This window comes from Gopherus evgoodei, chromosome 4, assembly GCF_007399415.2.
Source record: "Gopherus evgoodei ecotype Sinaloan lineage chromosome 4, rGopEvg1_v1.p, whole genome shotgun sequence".
NCBI classification, from domain to species: Eukaryota; Metazoa; Chordata; order Testudines; family Testudinidae; genus Gopherus; species Gopherus evgoodei.
The window spans coordinates 53,794,066-53,811,507 of NC_044325.1; the positions used below are offsets into that span (position 1 = coordinate 53,794,066).

The 17,442-nt window shown below is 38.6% G+C and overlaps 1 long non-coding RNA gene across 1 annotated transcript; it reads left to right on the forward strand.

Moving 5' to 3' along the window:
* The first annotated feature begins 209 nt into the window (after nt 1-209).
* LOC115651517 lies at nt 210-15,787 on the forward strand. Its single transcript, XR_004000376.1, has 4 exons — nt 210-222; nt 9,605-9,611; nt 9,813-9,816; nt 15,673-15,787. It is a non-coding gene; the product is annotated as an uncharacterized LOC115651517 (long non-coding RNA).
* The last annotated feature ends 1,655 nt before the right edge of the window (nt 15,788-17,442 follow it).

Sequence of the window (17,442 nt, forward strand, 5' to 3'; positions counted from 1 at the left end):
AGAGCTTCCCTGCCTGATGAGGAGAAGGAATTACGAACAGGGGCTGACATCCCCTGAGAAAGTCCTACAACTGGGCGATGGGATTTTCTGATATGGGTCTCCCTCAACCTCTCCTATTGAGGTTGTTTCACTTTAATACATAATTGAATATTAACTGGGCCGTAGAGAGTGTCAGAATGACTCTATAGACCAGTGATTAGCATGCCCACCAGAGAGGTGGCAGTTCTCTGTTCAAATCCCTTTTCTTCATCGGGCAGAGGGGGAACTTATGCCCACATCCCAGGTGAGTACCTTACCCACTGGACTAAATGTTACAAGAGCACACCCCCTCTGCTGTTTGTGTGGAGTTAAATGACCTCTGAGAATTCCTGCTGGATTGGCCCTGCATTAGGTGGAGAAATGCTATCTTCCCCTAGTTGGTGCATTGTTAGCAGAGATAGGCACCTCCCTGCAACCTGGATTTAGGGGCTTATCTTTGAGAGAGGTCACTGGCATCTCCCATTGGCTAGTTTAGGCAGCTTCCCCAGAGTGCTGGCTTTGTAGATTGCATTCTATCTATCCCCTTTGATTGTACAGGAGCCTGGCACCTAACTCAGGCATTCTGGTAATGTTGTTTCTGATTTTTTTCTTTCTTTTTTCTTTTTTTCCCTAGGCACCTAAAGTTAGGCCTTGCGGCACACAGCATCAGAACACCTACATCTTTTTGTGGATCTGGGCCTTAATCTCTACTTCGGTTTACCCACATTTGGAAAATAACTATGAGTGAAATACCTCTATACAATTGCTAGGAATTGTTGTTTAATAACCAATATTTATTAATTTCCTTTGCTTTATAATGGCAAAAAAACCCTCCACTAAAAAGGGGATATTAGTGAGATTCCTAGTAACAGGATGGGTGTTTAATCAGATAAATATACATCCTGGAATAGTTTTGATGAAGTGAAGTTACAGTGTTTTGTAATAACTGCTCCTCTTTTATATTTAAAACAAAAATCAACTCCTCAAAATAAAAAATCCCTTTTACTGTTAGCAAAAACAACATACTTAAAGTCAATGTATTTCCCCTCAGGAGGATATATGAAAATGTGTTGCTAAAAACAAAAGCTATAATGTAATAATACCCAAGGGGTTTCCCTATGGAGCTACATTCTTTTCATATTGCTTAAAGTACTAGGGGAAATGCACCTTTAATGCTACCCAATAATGCTGTATTGGGTTTACCTAAGGTACCATTGTGACTACAATGAATGAAGGGGTACTACCACAACTCAGCAGTGGTGTCGGAGCAACTTTTAAAGTGGGTGCAGAAAGCTGTTGAACAAAACTGTAAACCCTGTATGTGATGGAAACCACTTCAAACCAGGGGTGTTCCCACACCCCCAGCACCCATAGTTCCAGCACCCCTGCAACCCAGATGCCAGAGTGGATGACTAGCCATGAAACAGTTAATATGAAATATACATTCAATTTTGGTGGAGAAATGGTTGGGGGGGGGGAATATTTCAGTCTGCTTTAGCTCACAATTAAGTGTTTTTTGGGGGAACTGTTTTTTACCCACAAATGATTCAGACATGAAGGATTACTTATGTTCTTCATTTGAAAGTGGTGCATAGGTTGCGTAGTAAAGCAGAGTACTGTTAAATTGGCACACCTCACATCATGGGTAGCTGCAATTCAGTAATGGATGAAGCAATTAATGTATAGTTATGCGTAGCTCAGTGTATAGTTTGATATATCAGTCAGTAAAATTTGTACAGCACTTTGAGAACCTTTAATGTGAAAGGTTCTGTCTATGGTAAGAGAGTGTAGCATCAGGGCTATTTAGGCATTATTACAGTGTCAGAAAAGTCCTACAAACTTGAATGCAGCCAGAGCCCTTATATAGTAGTACCAGTCTTCCCTAGAGCTGGAGATAAGCAGATCCACCTAACAAAAGAACACTGTTTCCATTTCTATCCCCCTCCACTCAGTGTCTCTCTCAAACCACACACTCGTAGCCCATTACAATATTATTAGCCAAGCTTGCAATGGCAAAAGGACTTTGGCTCCATCTTATAGTTCTCATTGAGAAGCTTGTCTACACTAGACATGACTCCAGGTTGTGCTATTAGTCTCTATTATTTTTACACATGGTAAAATCCACTATAGAGAATTACACAAAAATAATGAATTACTTTTTTACGCAATGCATAATTAGGCTGTGGAATGTACTGCTACAGGAAAGAACTGTGGTAATTAGCTTGGTAAAAATACATCAAGAATTAGACCTGTAGGTCCGACTCTGGCTTCAGTGGGAATTTCATCTGTGAAATCAAGGGCAGAATCCAGCCCACACAGTATATATGAAGGAATTGCATCCCGTTTACACTAGTTAGAAATAGAGCTGGAAAGGAAATGTTTTTTCCATCCTGTGAAACATATTGTGTGGATTTTTTTTTTTTTTGGAATTTTTCCTGTTCTGAGGTGGGATGACATCAAGACCTTTTAAAATTTTATTTAAAGGAAAAAAAATTAGTTTAGCTGCCTCTGTGATAGCCAATAGCCCAGTGGTGAGGACACTCACATTATCTGTATGACAGCCAGGTTCAAATCCCTGCTCAGGCTGATTTCAAAAAAGGGACTTGAAGCCGGGTGTTTCACATCCTCTGATGGTTCTAAACACCAGGCTAAAGGGGTGGGTTTTTTTTTCTGGTTTTGACTAGTGATTCTGTCATAGACCTGAGAAACCTTCCTGATTAAAGTTTTGCTGAAGACAGTGTGTTCTTGTGAAAAGTTAGGATTTTTCTGACAATTTTATTTTAGATGCAGATTAATCAAAACCAACTAGCTCTAGTTAAAATGTTATTTAGTGGCTTTCTGTGTTTTGTAGTACCTAAAAACCTTGCAAATGTTTATCCTCACAACTCCCCCAAGAGGGAGGAAATGTTATTTTCCCCATTTTACGAGGGATGGTACAGGGAACGGAGTCACAGACAGATTAAATGACTTGCCCAAGGTTTTCACAGAAGTTTAAGGTAGAATCAGAACATAGTTCTCTAGTCCATGTTGCAATGCCTTAACCACAAGACTAGGCTACTAAAAAGTCAATGCTACTAGCCTTCATGTACTGGGGGTAAGGTCACCAGCTACTTTCAGGAAGTTATTCCCTCACATAGTCTAATACTGCTGAATTAGGTATACTACTGAGATGTTTCCTTCCTTTTATGTGTTTGACATTGCCTACTGTTAGAGCTAAGGATTTTCAAAAGTGTGTGCCTCAATGAAAGGGACCTAACTTAAGACATCTTAAGGGCCTGATTTTATAGGGGTGGTGCTCAGCACTTCTGAATATTAGGCCCCTATAAGGTTCTCAAATTGGGTGCCCAAAAACTTGAGGTATGGAAAATCACCAGTCCCTTTTAAAATTTTAGGCCAGGATACCCTTTGGATTAGATTAGTGGTTTCCAACCTGTGGTCCACAGACCCCTGGAGATTGGTAGACAATGCCTATGATTTCCAAAGGGGTCTACTCCTCCCTTCAAAATTTTTTAGGGGTCTGCATATGAGAAAAGGTTGAAAACCACTGGATTAGATGAACCACTGATCTGTTCCAATAGGCAATTCCTATGTTCATGTGTCAAGCATTGCCTCTGGCTTGTAATTAGATATGAGCCTGAGCTGCAAAATTTGGATCCATATGTTAATTTCCTCAAAATTTGGGGATTTGAAATCTGGGATTATAGCTGGAGCCATCTCTGTCTGTGAACAGCAGTTACATTTACTTCCAATATTTATTACATATAAAAGTAAGCAATGAAGAAATTCTGAAAAAATCTGCAATGAAAAAACTTACTTTTCCAAAAAAAGAACCAAATAAAACATACACCTTATAAATTATTTTCTAAAACATTATTAAATAAGGTATTTAATAAACTACCTTTCTGTTTACAAATGCCTTGCCAATGCCAATTAGTTTTTTTAATTTATCTCCCTTCTATGTTGTTGTAGTTCTAAAATAAATGTGTAAACATTTAACAAGGTTTCGGGGGGCAAAAATGAGTTAAGCAAATTGCTACCAGGAGATGGCACCATTAACAAAATAATTTGAGAGCCACACACAAGCTCTTTGCAGCCACCTGTATGTCTGAATGCATTGGCAATCCCAGGTGTTCATTCTGGGCCTGAAATGGCAAATCATTCATGTGAGTGGTCCCAGTGATGTCAAAAGGACCACTTGTGTGACTAGTATGTTTGGGTTTTCAGTTCAAGCCCTGCATCAGCATGTAAAATGCAGGAAAAGCACCAATAAAATCACTCAATGGTCTTTTGGTTTCAGATTAGTAAATTCTGATTTGCAAAACATGACTAAAAATGCATTTCCTTATCCTTTTGTTCCATGTTAACCTGGATAGGATGCCGGAATAAGCATTTCTAAATCCTCAAGAACTGATGATGTGAAATAGACTAACTTCAATTAAAGGCAAAAGAATAAACTGCAGGGATTCAGTTTAGAAGACGAGCTTGGAAGAACTGCATTCTTTGGAGACACTGGAATCAACCTCAATGAATGTTATTAAAGACATTCTAGTTTGATTTAGAGGGATTTTTTTTTCTTTCTCAGATTAAATGACCAAGAATTGAAACATTATGGGCCTGTGACTGTAGGTACTGAACCCCTGTGAGCAGAACACCCTGTGGGTGAAATCAGCAAGTTAAGATCAAAACTCTGGCTGACTGTAAATAAGGTCAGGATTTCAGGCATTGATTTTGGGTCAGCAGGAGTTCTGTGTACAAAGCATGTGCAGGATTGGGCCACTGGGGAGAGAGGAAGTAAAATATTTGCTATGGGTTTCATTTCAGTTCAAGAGCCATTCAGTTTTGAATCCTTACAGTGAAGTATCTAATGTTTGAATACTCCACCCCGCTTGGTATTTTTAAATAAACGTGCCTATCATGAATCAAAACAGCTGTTGAGGCTGGGAATATACTTGGACTGTAAGATACTTCTTTGTGATTCATGGTAGCTGATCTCACATATTTGCTTTACCCTCCATGAAGCTAAAGTTCAGGTATTTTGGTTTAGAAGACTCATATAGATTTAGTATTAACAGCTTTATTTCTCTCTCCCTCTATCCCTTCCTACTGAAGAAAAACAAATGAACAACCCAACCTGTGTTAGTGATCTGTTAAACTCACATTTCTCACTTGCTGCAGCCCTACAGATAAATCTTTCATCTTCTGCAAGTGCAACCAGATACCAGTTAAAAATAGGTTTTCACAAGAACTGCAGTAAGCTGTTCACAAGGTAGTCAAACTTGGGCAAACAAACCCCTGTAGGCATGCTTAAAATATCCAGGCCCAGGATTCCTCTTGCCCATTAGTTCATATTGAGCTTTTAGACAGCTGATGAGTAAAAGGAAGAAAGAGCAGTCTGAAATTCTGACTTTGTGATGGGCTCAGGGAGGCAGAGGAGGACACCGATTACATGTATTACTGCAGTCAATCCAGAAGGTGACAAAGATGAGGCTGACAGTTGTGTGGTCCATATTACACATGTTCTGAAAAAGACAGATATTGTCCCAGCCTCTCTAACCCAATATAGTCCCTGTAACTATTAGCCTCACCTGCCCTGGTCTGAGTGCTATAATTTTCTCTACTTGGGGCTCCATTTGTCAACAGCTGTGGCTAGTGCAGAATACAGCTGCCTGCCTCCAGAGTGGTGGTGTATGAGCACAGAGCACGTTGTTCAGGCCTCTGCACTGGCTTTTCATTCATTTCTATGTGCAATTCAATATACTGGTGATTACATTTAAAGCCCTGGATGGTCTTAGACCTACTAATTTGACAGACTGTGTCATATGTTGTACCTCTTCTCAGCTGTGAAGATTGGCAGAAATGTTCCTACTGGCCTCAGTTGAACAGACCATGATGGGTGGCAGGATATGGTCAGGTGAAGGCCAGGGCCTCTGGGGTTAGCTCCCCTTGGCAAAACAAGTTCAAATGCAAATGGGCTTGTCTGGGACCTTGTTTATTTGCCCCCCTTCCAACCACTTGCTTATAACTAAAATTGTACAAAACAAATGGCAACTTCTATAACTAAAGATTAGCTAGATGGGGTGTTGCAGGCAGGTTGGCTGGAGAGGGACAGGGTTGCATTGGCTGGAGAGTTGAGAGTGAGTTTAGGACAGAGAAAGAAAGAGGTATGAAGGGGCAGGGGCTGGCTAGTTAGGGCAGCAGCTTGTCAGGGATGCAGCATAGAGGAATTCCCCAGCTGGGGGCAGCAAAAGAACTAGAACTCAGGAGAACTCCGAATAAATCTCCATTCAGAGACAATAGGAGTTGGGGAGTGGAAAGGGAGCAGTGAGGTAGGGAGTCATAAATCCATAGATTTTTAAGGTCAGAAGGGACTATTATGATCATCTAGTCTTGCAAAATACACTGATACCTCTCCTAGCCCATCCCACAAACTTCAAACACTCCCCAGCCTTACCTCTGACACTACTGCACTGCTCATGCCTTCATGTCTCACAGCTGGTTGGTGGGAGAAGGGGTGTTGTCTTGGCACTGGGTGGCTTCAAAAACTGAGGCAGAGGAGGTGACCAAGCTCTAACTCTTTACTTCCCTCTGGGAACCCGTAGCCTGGGATCCTTGCACCCACATATGCTGCAGCCTGTGAGAACTGGCCAGTTTGTCTGGGCATGAGTCCAACAATTTAAACTCTAGAGGAATCTACTGGTCTATTATGATTAGCATTTGATAGTTTTTCTGTTGTCCCTTACTCTTGTGACTTGCCTGATTTAATATGTCACTTCAGCACCTGACAGAAACTTGATGTAGTGACCATGCTAAAGGTCAGATGCATAGAGATGGAACACACCAGGACACTTATGATGGGAAATGTTTAATGGAAGCAGTCCTTAGTGCAGGTCTCACTTTACTCTAGACACTTATTGGAAAGTCATGCAGTAAATCCAGGTAAATTTAGTCTATCTTCCTCCTGGTAAATCAATATACATGACACCCCTCTCCTGATCTGTGTTTCATGTAATCTCCAATCAAGACTGCAAACTCCTAGATCCAGGGGCCTTTATTCCATCTGTGAAATGTCGTGACCAGACGAAGAACTCAGTGGAAGAGACAAGCTCTCAAGCTATACAAACAGAAATTGGTCCATTAAAAGATATTACCTCACCCACCTTGTCTCTCTCATGAACACCTATGGTGATCAGATATAATAACTGATCAATAATAGAATTAATGCCAGCTGGGGAAGACTTGCTGCGTTTCTTCCCTCCCTCTCCACTATGACAAGCTGTTTAGTGTTGAAAGCTGTAGAATCTAGGCTCTCTGGAACCAGAGAGGTAAAATCTCAGCAGGAATGACTTGGCCTTTCCAGTCTTCTAAAGTATGTAAGTCAAGTAGTATGATGGTTACCAGCTATGGATCATTAGGATGAGCCAAGGTCCTGTCAGCTCTTCACTAAAGATCTCACTTGCCTCTTCTAGCAAGAGGTAAGGTGTAAAAGGGTAAAGCTTCCCCTTTCCCAGTTTCACAATGTCATTGGTTGTTGTCCTTACTTTGTGGAGATCTGCATTTCAATGGTGCCAGCTGTAGAGAGCTGTAAAGTGGGGGCTGGTCAAAACCTTTGTCAAAACTTTTTTTGAATTGTTTCTTCAACTAAATGAGAATGTTTATCGACCATGGCTGCTGTCCTGGAAAACTTTGACTTTTCATCAAAAACTCTAAAACCAACACATTTCAGTTTTTGACCAAAACTTTTTTGGTTTGTTTTTTGACAAAAAGTTGAAATTACAGCTATGCTGTAAAGTGCTTTGGGATCCTCTTGTCTGTGATGGTTTTTGACTGAGGTATAAAGGTTTTCTTGAGTTGACTGGATTTCAGGAGTGAAGCCATGAGTACATTATGTAAGTCCTCAGAAATGAGAAATAAGGAACTTGTGGAGGAAATGCTCTCTTGTAACAGAAAGAGAAGGGCTGGCAGGATGCATCTTTTGTAGCCAACATTTGACAGGTGGGGCAAATGAGGTGCTTGTTGACTCTGAAGCTTGTTCATGGAATAGAGTCAGTCTAGAGATGGAAAAAAACCTTTTAAGTTATCTATTCCATTCCATCTCTCTGCCAGTGTGGAAATCGTAGACTCCAGAGATTTCAAAATCTGGATATCTTTAAACAAAACAAAACAAACAAAAAAGTCAGGTCCACCTGTGTTGCAGGGTCCCACAGCTCTTCCTTTTCTCTCCTGTGGAAATGTAGAGCAAAGCGTTAAAAACGAAAGTCAAACCATTAGAGAATTGTCTTTCAGATGCTGGATTTATTTCCTCATAATAGGAAAATGAGTTGTAACTGCACTTTGCCAAAAGACATTGTGTGTATGGGTGTGAGTGTGTGAAAGATATTTGCTAACTGCTGCAATCGATGTGTTCCTTTTCCTACCCTCTCCCTCTAACTTCTCTCTCTCTCTCTCTCTCTCTCTCTCTCTTTAAGCTTGTAATTGCAGTTGGAGCCCTTTAACTTCCCTGAAAACCGACAAGAGATCAAAATCTGCGTCAGCTCTACATTATTTAACTGTCAAAAAAGGAAAAGATCTTTCTGATTTACTTGTCAAACTGTATATCTATCAGTGTCTTAGGAGGAAAGTCCTCATTAGTGAAAAGGTGTCAGTTAAAAAGAAGGAAACAGATATGAAGTAGTGGTGGCCAAGTAGCCAGAGGGTTTTTTCCCCCCTCTATGAGAAATAATGTTCTGTGTTGTAGGGAGGTCAATGGGACAGATCAGTGGTGCCGTTAAGGAGGTGCAAATTAAGACTCCTCTCAGGTGAGGTAGGGAATGGATCCCGACATAGATGAATGAGGAAGGAAGGGGGGGAAGACTGTGTAAGCGAGGGGATGGAAGATGAAAGAAAGACTTGAGGGGCTGAATTAAGGTATAGCTGGACCTTTTCCTAATCTTATCTAGATATCCGGCAAAGCAAACTGTGTCTCGTGCCTATCAAATTTACAAGGTAGAGCAGCAGTAAATGTAAAGGAGCAGGTGACATCTCGTTTGCTCATTATCACTGTTTCTCAGGACAGGCTGAGCATCTCAGATCAGCTTCTATTTTCTTGTGTGTCTAAAAATTATAAAGGGGAAAAAAATGTATTTGCTACCCTATAGACTTCCAGCTAAACGATGTATTGCCTGATTTGCTTGCTTTCTTGCTGGCAAAAAATGCCCTGTGCTGTTGTTCATTATTCGTGTTGCGGTGGCCCCTAGAGGCCACCAATTAAGCAGTAAGGCCCCAGTGTGCGAGGCACCGTCATATAAGGAAAAGATCATCTCTGCCCCAAGGACTTTGCAAGCAACATGGCGTTACACTATAAATGTTCCAGGCATTCTCTTTATCTTTGCAGACACGGCGTCGAAGCAGCGTTATAAAAGGGGCTAATATCTTTGCTGTGCACGCGCCTTTATTCCACAAAGAGCACTTTATAGAATTGGGAAATATTCCTGCACACGCCTAACAAGCAACAAACTTTCACACTCCCTTCCTATCAGCACAATTTGTTTTCACCACTTTATCCTAAGAACTAAAAGTGAAGTAAGCTAATAAAACTCATTAAAGGCAGAAGTTTGGTAACTACTGTCATTAGCATATCAGAAGTTTTTTCTTCTGTGTATTAGCACCACCAATGCTAGGCTGATGTTTAGCAAAGAGCACCTGTCAAAACAAAAGAAGAGCTTCACACTTCGCAATTTTAAGCCCCAGGTAAGAAACTCAGCCTGGTGGATCGGCAAAGAGGAAGAGGTTGCAACCTGAAACAAGAAGAATTGGAGCAGAGTAAATGAGATCCCTCTGGGTACCAAAAGGCTTTTGTTTGACACGATTAAACCATCTTTGTTTCATTACATACATCAGTGCAAAAACAAACAGTCAGATCAAGATAAAGAGCTAGCAACACTTCTTTCTCTCTCCCCATCGCAGTTGCGACCTCTTTAGTGGACGAGCTTAAAAGCACTGACTTTACTCAGATAAAATTGATGAGACCTGAAGAGCAGGTGTACCGTCCAGAGAGCTTTTGGTGGTGGCTGTTTTTTTAAAAAAGTGTGGAGCACTTATGTCAATGACTTGATCAAATGATAAGCAAGCTCTCTTCCTTTGCTTTCTAATTAATTTTTCTCTTTGTGTTGAAAGGAGTGTCTTAGAATCTCATGAAGCCCATGAAAAGGTTTAAGCCTGAGCACCAAAAGAAACACACACAAATAATGCCCTCAAGGGAAAGCAACCATTGTTGCCAGGGTCCTGGGTTCTATGAGCTCCAATATGGTTGCAACAGTGTTTCCACTTGCTCACAGTTTTAAGTCAAACATCTACTTTAAAAAAAATTGCTCTTATTTTATTGTTACACAATAGAGTTCCTTGGTCTAAATAAAACAAGGATATTGTCAGTATGCTGGCTACATAAAGCTGACAGAAGCTGGGGTTGGATAGATTCACATTTTAATTTATCTCTTTTGAGTCAGGAACATCATTAGAAGTTTATTACTTTCTACTGTATTGTAATGTAATTGGCTTTCTTTATAAATTCAGATCTCTGCCTGCAGACATCTAGTGCAGTTAAGTGAGATAGTGACCAGATCAAATGGCATTTTACAATGACATCATGTGCATCTATATAATAGACATCATCCTGTGTTTTTACTTTTATTGAAAGGCAAGAGCTGGCGTCAATGGAATATGTTTTCAATAGTATATAGGTGCAAGAGGTGATGAGAAGAGATTTTTTCTTTTAATGCAGAAAGGCTGATCCGAAAAGACTAGTGATATAACTTGCAATTTTTTTCAGGCTCTGCAGTGGAGGTGGGAATCTGAATAAATATATCTTGCAAACTAAAAAGTTTTAACTACTGAAAGTGTATTGACTCCACTTAGAAAAACTGCACAAGACCTGGGATTGAATTAATTATTGAGTTAAGGTGTAGAACTGATTGCATTAACAGTTTGTATCATTACAGTTGAAGTGACACTTATGGAACATATCTGTTTAGACAGCCTGTGTATGTTGGTTGGGGTGAGGAAACGGTTTGTAGAGTGCGGATTTGTGATAAACTTGGGAAAAGAGAGAAGATGGACCAGTCTGATTACTCATTTTCATGGTGGTTTCCTTTAATTGAAAGAATAGGTTTCCACAAATGAAGCATGCCTTACTGTGTTTATTTACTCTTGTATATACACGCACACACCTGGGTGTGAACAGCTCTTGTCTTTTTTTACTTTGGCGATCTCCATTGTAAGCACTTCCAGTGTTTGCATTCTGTCTTTCAAGCTACTTTAGGGTACTGTCAATCTGTGCTAAAAATATTCAGGGACACAGATTGACTTCTTAAAGCTGGATTGCAAATTCTTTAACTTCTGGTTGCAGAAATCTTTCACAATTTGTTGGAAACAGGCTAAGAGTCTAATGCAGAATAAACAAGAATCAGAAGAATAGTGGGAGACCAAGGGTAAACCTTTCAAGTTAATCAGCAGAGACTGAACAAGGAAAAATGTAATCCTCTGTAGGCTAATTATTGAAGCTGAACTAGAAATACAAACTGTTTCTATGCATGTTGGTTTGATTTATAGGTTGGTAAGTGTCTGAACTGTAAATTTATTGATCTTTAACAATATATTATTTTGATCAGCAGCTATCTCAAGTTCTAAACGTCATCATTTTAAAAACAAGAATATTGAACACAAATTTATAAACTTAAAAACATATGGAATTGCTCAGACCTTACATAGGTCAAGACTGTGATAACCTTACTCATGTAGAATAGTGCCTTGCAACCTAATTTCAGTGGTGTGATAGCACAGCTTCTGGCACAAGATGCTACTAACTGTGAGTAAAGATATTACAGTCTGACCTATGATAGCAATCTCAACACATTAATATGTACCATTTTCTCCAGGTGTTTGTGTGTGTTTTTTTGTTTTGTTTTTTTGCATTATAAGTGGAAGTCTTTGGTGATGAAATTGTTTGTTTGTGTGCTCATCTTATTCAGTCTTAAGTCATCTTTTTCAGATACCATGCAAAAACAAACAAACAAACTGGCTATGGTCTCTGACCTGTTTTGAAATCAAATAAGAGTCAAATAAAACTTGCTGTCGCCACTGTGACAAGAAACTCCCATCCACACTACAACTATAACTATCTGGGACCAGTTTAGAGCACACTTGCCCATTAATCCAATCCAACACTATTAAATTTAGTACTTCAGTAACTGTGTCCCTTTAACTGGACTGAAAACCTGGAGTGTTCAAGGCTTAATAACTTTTAACCATGTTGTAATTGGGTCAGTGGATAACCATATTGTGACCAGATCCCCTGTCTGTATCACTGTGGCAGCCTTGATGAGGCCTAAAGGCAGTGGTGGTGGCATGAAGGTGAAAATGTTGCAAGCCCAGCAGTGCTGAGAATATTTGTATTTATTTCAGTAATTTTCCACTGTGAAGTGCCCTATCATTTATAGGAAAATACAGTTTAATATGGGTATTGAGCTTGGAAAAATAATATTTCAGTTTCTTGTGTTTTTGAGATGTTGAAAATTTATTTATTCTCTGCTTGACTAAGGGAATCGAGTTCATCTTCTGAGTGTGAGTGAATATGACAACAATTCCTTTTTTTTTTTTTTAAGGGAAGATATCTCCATCAATGGCTATTAGCCAAGATGGTAACGGATGCAACCCTATGATCTGGATGGCCCTAAACCTCCAAATGTCAGAAGCTAGAGTGGATAATGGGCTGGATCATTTGATGAATTGCCCTGTTATGTTCATTCCTTCTGAATCATCTGGAACCTTCCACTGTGGGAAGACAGGATGCTGGGCTAAATGGACATAGATCTGACCCAACTAACAGCCAAACTGTTAGTAAAGACGTTTACATCAATAAAAAAGAGACAATGCTTAATTAGGCAAATTCAGATGATATTTATTGCAGGTATAATAACTTGTGTGTAATATAACAGTCACCATCAGGCAATTCTGGATGTTCAACAAATACTGTCTTTCATCCTTTCCCCCAAATGATGACACAGCCATTTGGTGGCTCTACTTCATTTGCCTTTGCGTGTGGAGGATAGGGAGGGGTGTGTGTGTGTTATTTGTTTTTATTTTTACATTCCTGATTGCTCCAATGGATTCACCTGAGGGATATCCCATTTATGGGCAAAGCAATTTTTGGCTTTTATAGTCAGAATTTTGCTTAGTATTGAGAAGTTGTTTATAAGAAAAAATGCAGCTATTTAAAACATACTGTGAGGGGGAAAAAGGCACAGGAACACCAATTTAAAAAAGTTATCAAGAGTGCCAATCATTTTTAAGCCAGGTAAAAAAAATACTTGCGCTTCAATATTTATATTTGTATTTGTAATGAGAAAAAAAGTTTTTTTTGGAAAAGGAAGGTGCAGAATAGGGCACTGCTTTAGCTAAATATTGTACCTTAGAACATCAGTCATTTCCTTCTCAATAGTACTGAAAGGGTCTAATTTATAAGTTTTTTCCATTTTCCTGTTATGCTGGTTTGTAAGTTCTGACATTGCTACTGGTATGTTAATGAGAAGCTAGTGTTCCATTAAGAGTAAACCATATGCTCTACCGCATACTGTGAAAGAGAAAGCATATAATGTGACTGTTGCCTTAGTAACACATTAATTCATTTTGTCAGTGTTGGCACAGATCATTTCATTTATAAGAAAACAAGTATAATAGTTTACCACATCTATAATATTTACAGTGTTTCTGTTACAAAACAGTGACAAAATGAGTTTAAAAAATAGAGTTGGGATAATATCATTAAAATTAAAGAATTTGTGGTTAAAAAAAATTCCCCCATACAAATTAAAGACAAGACTGGTGTAAAATTTCTTTTCTCATTTTAACGCCAAACTGTTTGCTTTTTTGCATATTTGTATTCTACTAATAATGTGTAAAAAAAATTTAGTCCATGAAAAACATAAGTGCATTAGCAGTTTTCAATGAACGTTAAACAAAATATTTCATACAACAGTTTTGTTAAATTACAACCATTATAAACCTAATCGTATGCTAGTGTGTTACTCATAACAAGGCTAAACATTTATCTAGTTGTATCTGTTCTTCCAGATGTTTCTTAGTATTCTAACACTCCTAAAATATTTAAATTAAACCACTCCATTCCCTCAAATGAGTGTATTTTTTTTATTCACTGAAAAGAACTAGTCACATGTCTAGCTAAATAAATATAGTCCACTATATGCACAAGTGATACTGTGAATTGAGACCATCCAAAGGCAAGATAAGGAAAAAGGAGTGGGGAGGGAGAAATAACAGGAACTTGCCTTTTGAAGTCTGCACCTGCAGGAGAGGGTATCCGCTCTACTCATCCTCAGGGCGTTCCACACCTGTAGATGCACATTCTTAGCAACAAACATTTTACATGTGTGATGCACACCGACCATCTCATACCAAAATAAAGAGCATAGTATTTAGGATCTCTATCATGAAATACACATTTACCATTATAACTAGTCTTGCATGCACACTCTACCCCACCCTTTATTTTATGGTTGTTATGCTTGGACAACTGAAAACATTCTACAAAAGATGCAATACATGATGATTTGGTCATACAGTATACCAAGCCAGATTACCTTCTGAAAAATGCAACGTAAAAAGACCTTTTTAAAATATCAGTTGAGACTGTCCTTAATATAGCTGAACCATTGCTTCTCCAGGAAGCATTTACTGATGAGTAAAAATAAAGCTATAAATCTTGGGGAAAAGACCTCTTTCAATTGCAAGTATTCCAATAATTAAAAATTATTTGTCATTGTAAAATGGAGTTCAGATTTTTCCAGTGAAGTACTACAATACCTTTAGCTGTATCTGTATGTAAATCAAAGATGAGTGAATATAGTAAATAACAGTGGATGGGTCTCGAATGCTGTAAGCAATCATTAAATTATTGCCCTTATTATGACAAGGGGGGGCAATTCTTGTGAGATGTAGTAATGCAGGTATGTTTCTGCAGGGGAGATACATATTCTTCTGAAAGGTCTTAAATTCCCCCTGCTGGTCACATATTTTTGCTAATTTCTAAAGTTTGATTTTTAAAATACCCAAACTAAAATTTAAAACATATTTTAGCTACTGAAATTGAGGTCTTTATGTTGTTAGCTTGTTAAATAAAATCACATGTTAGAAGCCTATGTCACACTGGGTAAGATCACATATTTATGTGGAACACTTGCTTTTAAAAGACTATTTTTAATGTAACAAGGAAAACTAAGAAAGAGAAAAGCTTGTAGAATTTAGGGATATAGAACATTATCTACATTTGACCCATACATTATGTATAAGGCCTGATTTTCCTCTTTTACTAGTGTAAATGAAAAGTAACTCCAAGTAACTGAAGTAAATGGAGTTACATCAGTATAAAGTCTGTGTAATTGAAAGGAGAATCAAGCACATAATGTGAAGATATGTATAAATGTGAAGAAGAGAGAATTTGAGTAAGCAAAGAGAGAAATATTGATTTATAGTCTGATCAAGGAGTTGTGATAATAAGCTTTGCTGACCATGAAATCAAAAAATCAGTTTTTTTCTGATGTTATTAATATCTTGAGATGTTTCAGTAGCTTTCCTTGCATAGTTCTGTATTATCTTTTTTGTGAGCAATACAAAATTAAACAAGATCATTAAGTCTAAAGCTGACTTTGAAGAGTTACAGAGGGATCTCACAAAACAGGATGATTGGGCAACAAAATGGCAGATGAAATTCATTGTTGATAAATGCAAAATAATGCAATTGGAAAAAAAAATCCCAACTATGCATACAAAATGATGGGGTCTAAATTGGCTAAAGAAAGACATTGTGGAGTTGTCATGGATAATTCTCTGAAAACTTCTGCTGATTATGCAGCAGCAGTCAAAAAAGCAAACAATGTTAAGAACTATTAGGAAAAGGATAGATAACACTGGTCTGCAATTTTTGAGAAGTTGTCTGCTTCAGAGATAAAATGTGCTATTTATTATGTATTTTGATGTGCTGAATTCAAATATGACAATTAAAACAACTGATTGGCTACTGTTTCTAAGATATTTAAGTTTTTTACATTTTATGTCTATGTATATTGTGCAGATAGTAGAGTTTTAATCATAAATTGTAAACCTAGGTCTTTTCATGTGTTTATGGTTGCTTTACATGATAATATTTCACCTGTCCTGTTTATGTAACACTTTAAAAATCAGCAAAAGGATTATATAAATAAAATTTATTATGAAACAAAAGGCCAAAAACTATTATGTACATAGTTTAGTCCTATTCAGTGTCTACTTGGCGCTTCTTGGCTTGTCTCTTATATTCATTAAATGGAGCATCTCTTGTCACTGTCCAGCAATAGTCTGCAAGCATTGATGGGCTCCATTTGCCCTGATAGCCTGCCAGGAGATTCCACTGCTGTAGTCTGGAGCCCAACAGTTCTGCCTTACTCTTGGGTAGTTCCAAACCCTGACAAGGTCATTCAGTTCACCTTGTGTTATGAGCTGTGGTTCAGAGGAGGAGGATGGGAGAAAATGTGGGTCCTGTGACATTGATGGTTCAGGACCGAAGTTTCATCCTCTTCCTCTTCTGACTCAAGTGAGAATGATTCTGGTGCATCAGGAACCGGCAGTCCTTCTCCGTGGGTACTGGGAGTATAGCTGATAGAATGTTTGGATAATACACAGTCCACTTTTTCTTCTTTGACACACTTTTCCCAACTGGAGGCACCATGCAGAAGTAACAATTGCTGGTATGATCTGTTGGCTCTCTCCAAATCATTGGCACTGCAAAAGGCATAGATTTCCTTTTCCTGTTCAACCACTGGCGAAGATTTGTTGCACAAGTGTTGCAGCATATGTGTGGGGCCCACCTCTTGTCCTGATCTCCAATTTTGCAGCCAAAATAAAGGTGATAGGCTTTCTTAACCATAGTGGTTATACTGCACTTTTGTGATGCATAAGTCACTTCACCACAAACATAGCAGAAGTTATCTGCACTCTTCACACAAGTACGAGGCATCTCTGCTCACTTTGGCTAAACAGAAATGTGTCCCTTTGCAAAATCAAACACTGACAAATAAGAGAGCATGACACTGTATGATTTCTAGAGCTGATATAGGGCAATTTGTTCAGCGGAGTGACGTAAGCTTCCTTATGATTGCATCATCCATGACTTCTAGGAAGAACATGATGCAATTCATATCATGTATGATGCAATACCAGCTTCAGATTGCATCATTCATTGTTTTGCCTAAAAAGCAAGTACTGTCCAAACCCAGTCATAGATTTATTCATAGATCCAGTCAAAGATGTATTTTAGTCATTTCTGGTTTAAATTGAGATCCCTTCCCTTTATAACTCACTTATCCTCCGCCATTCCCAAGTCAAGGGTCATATATACTG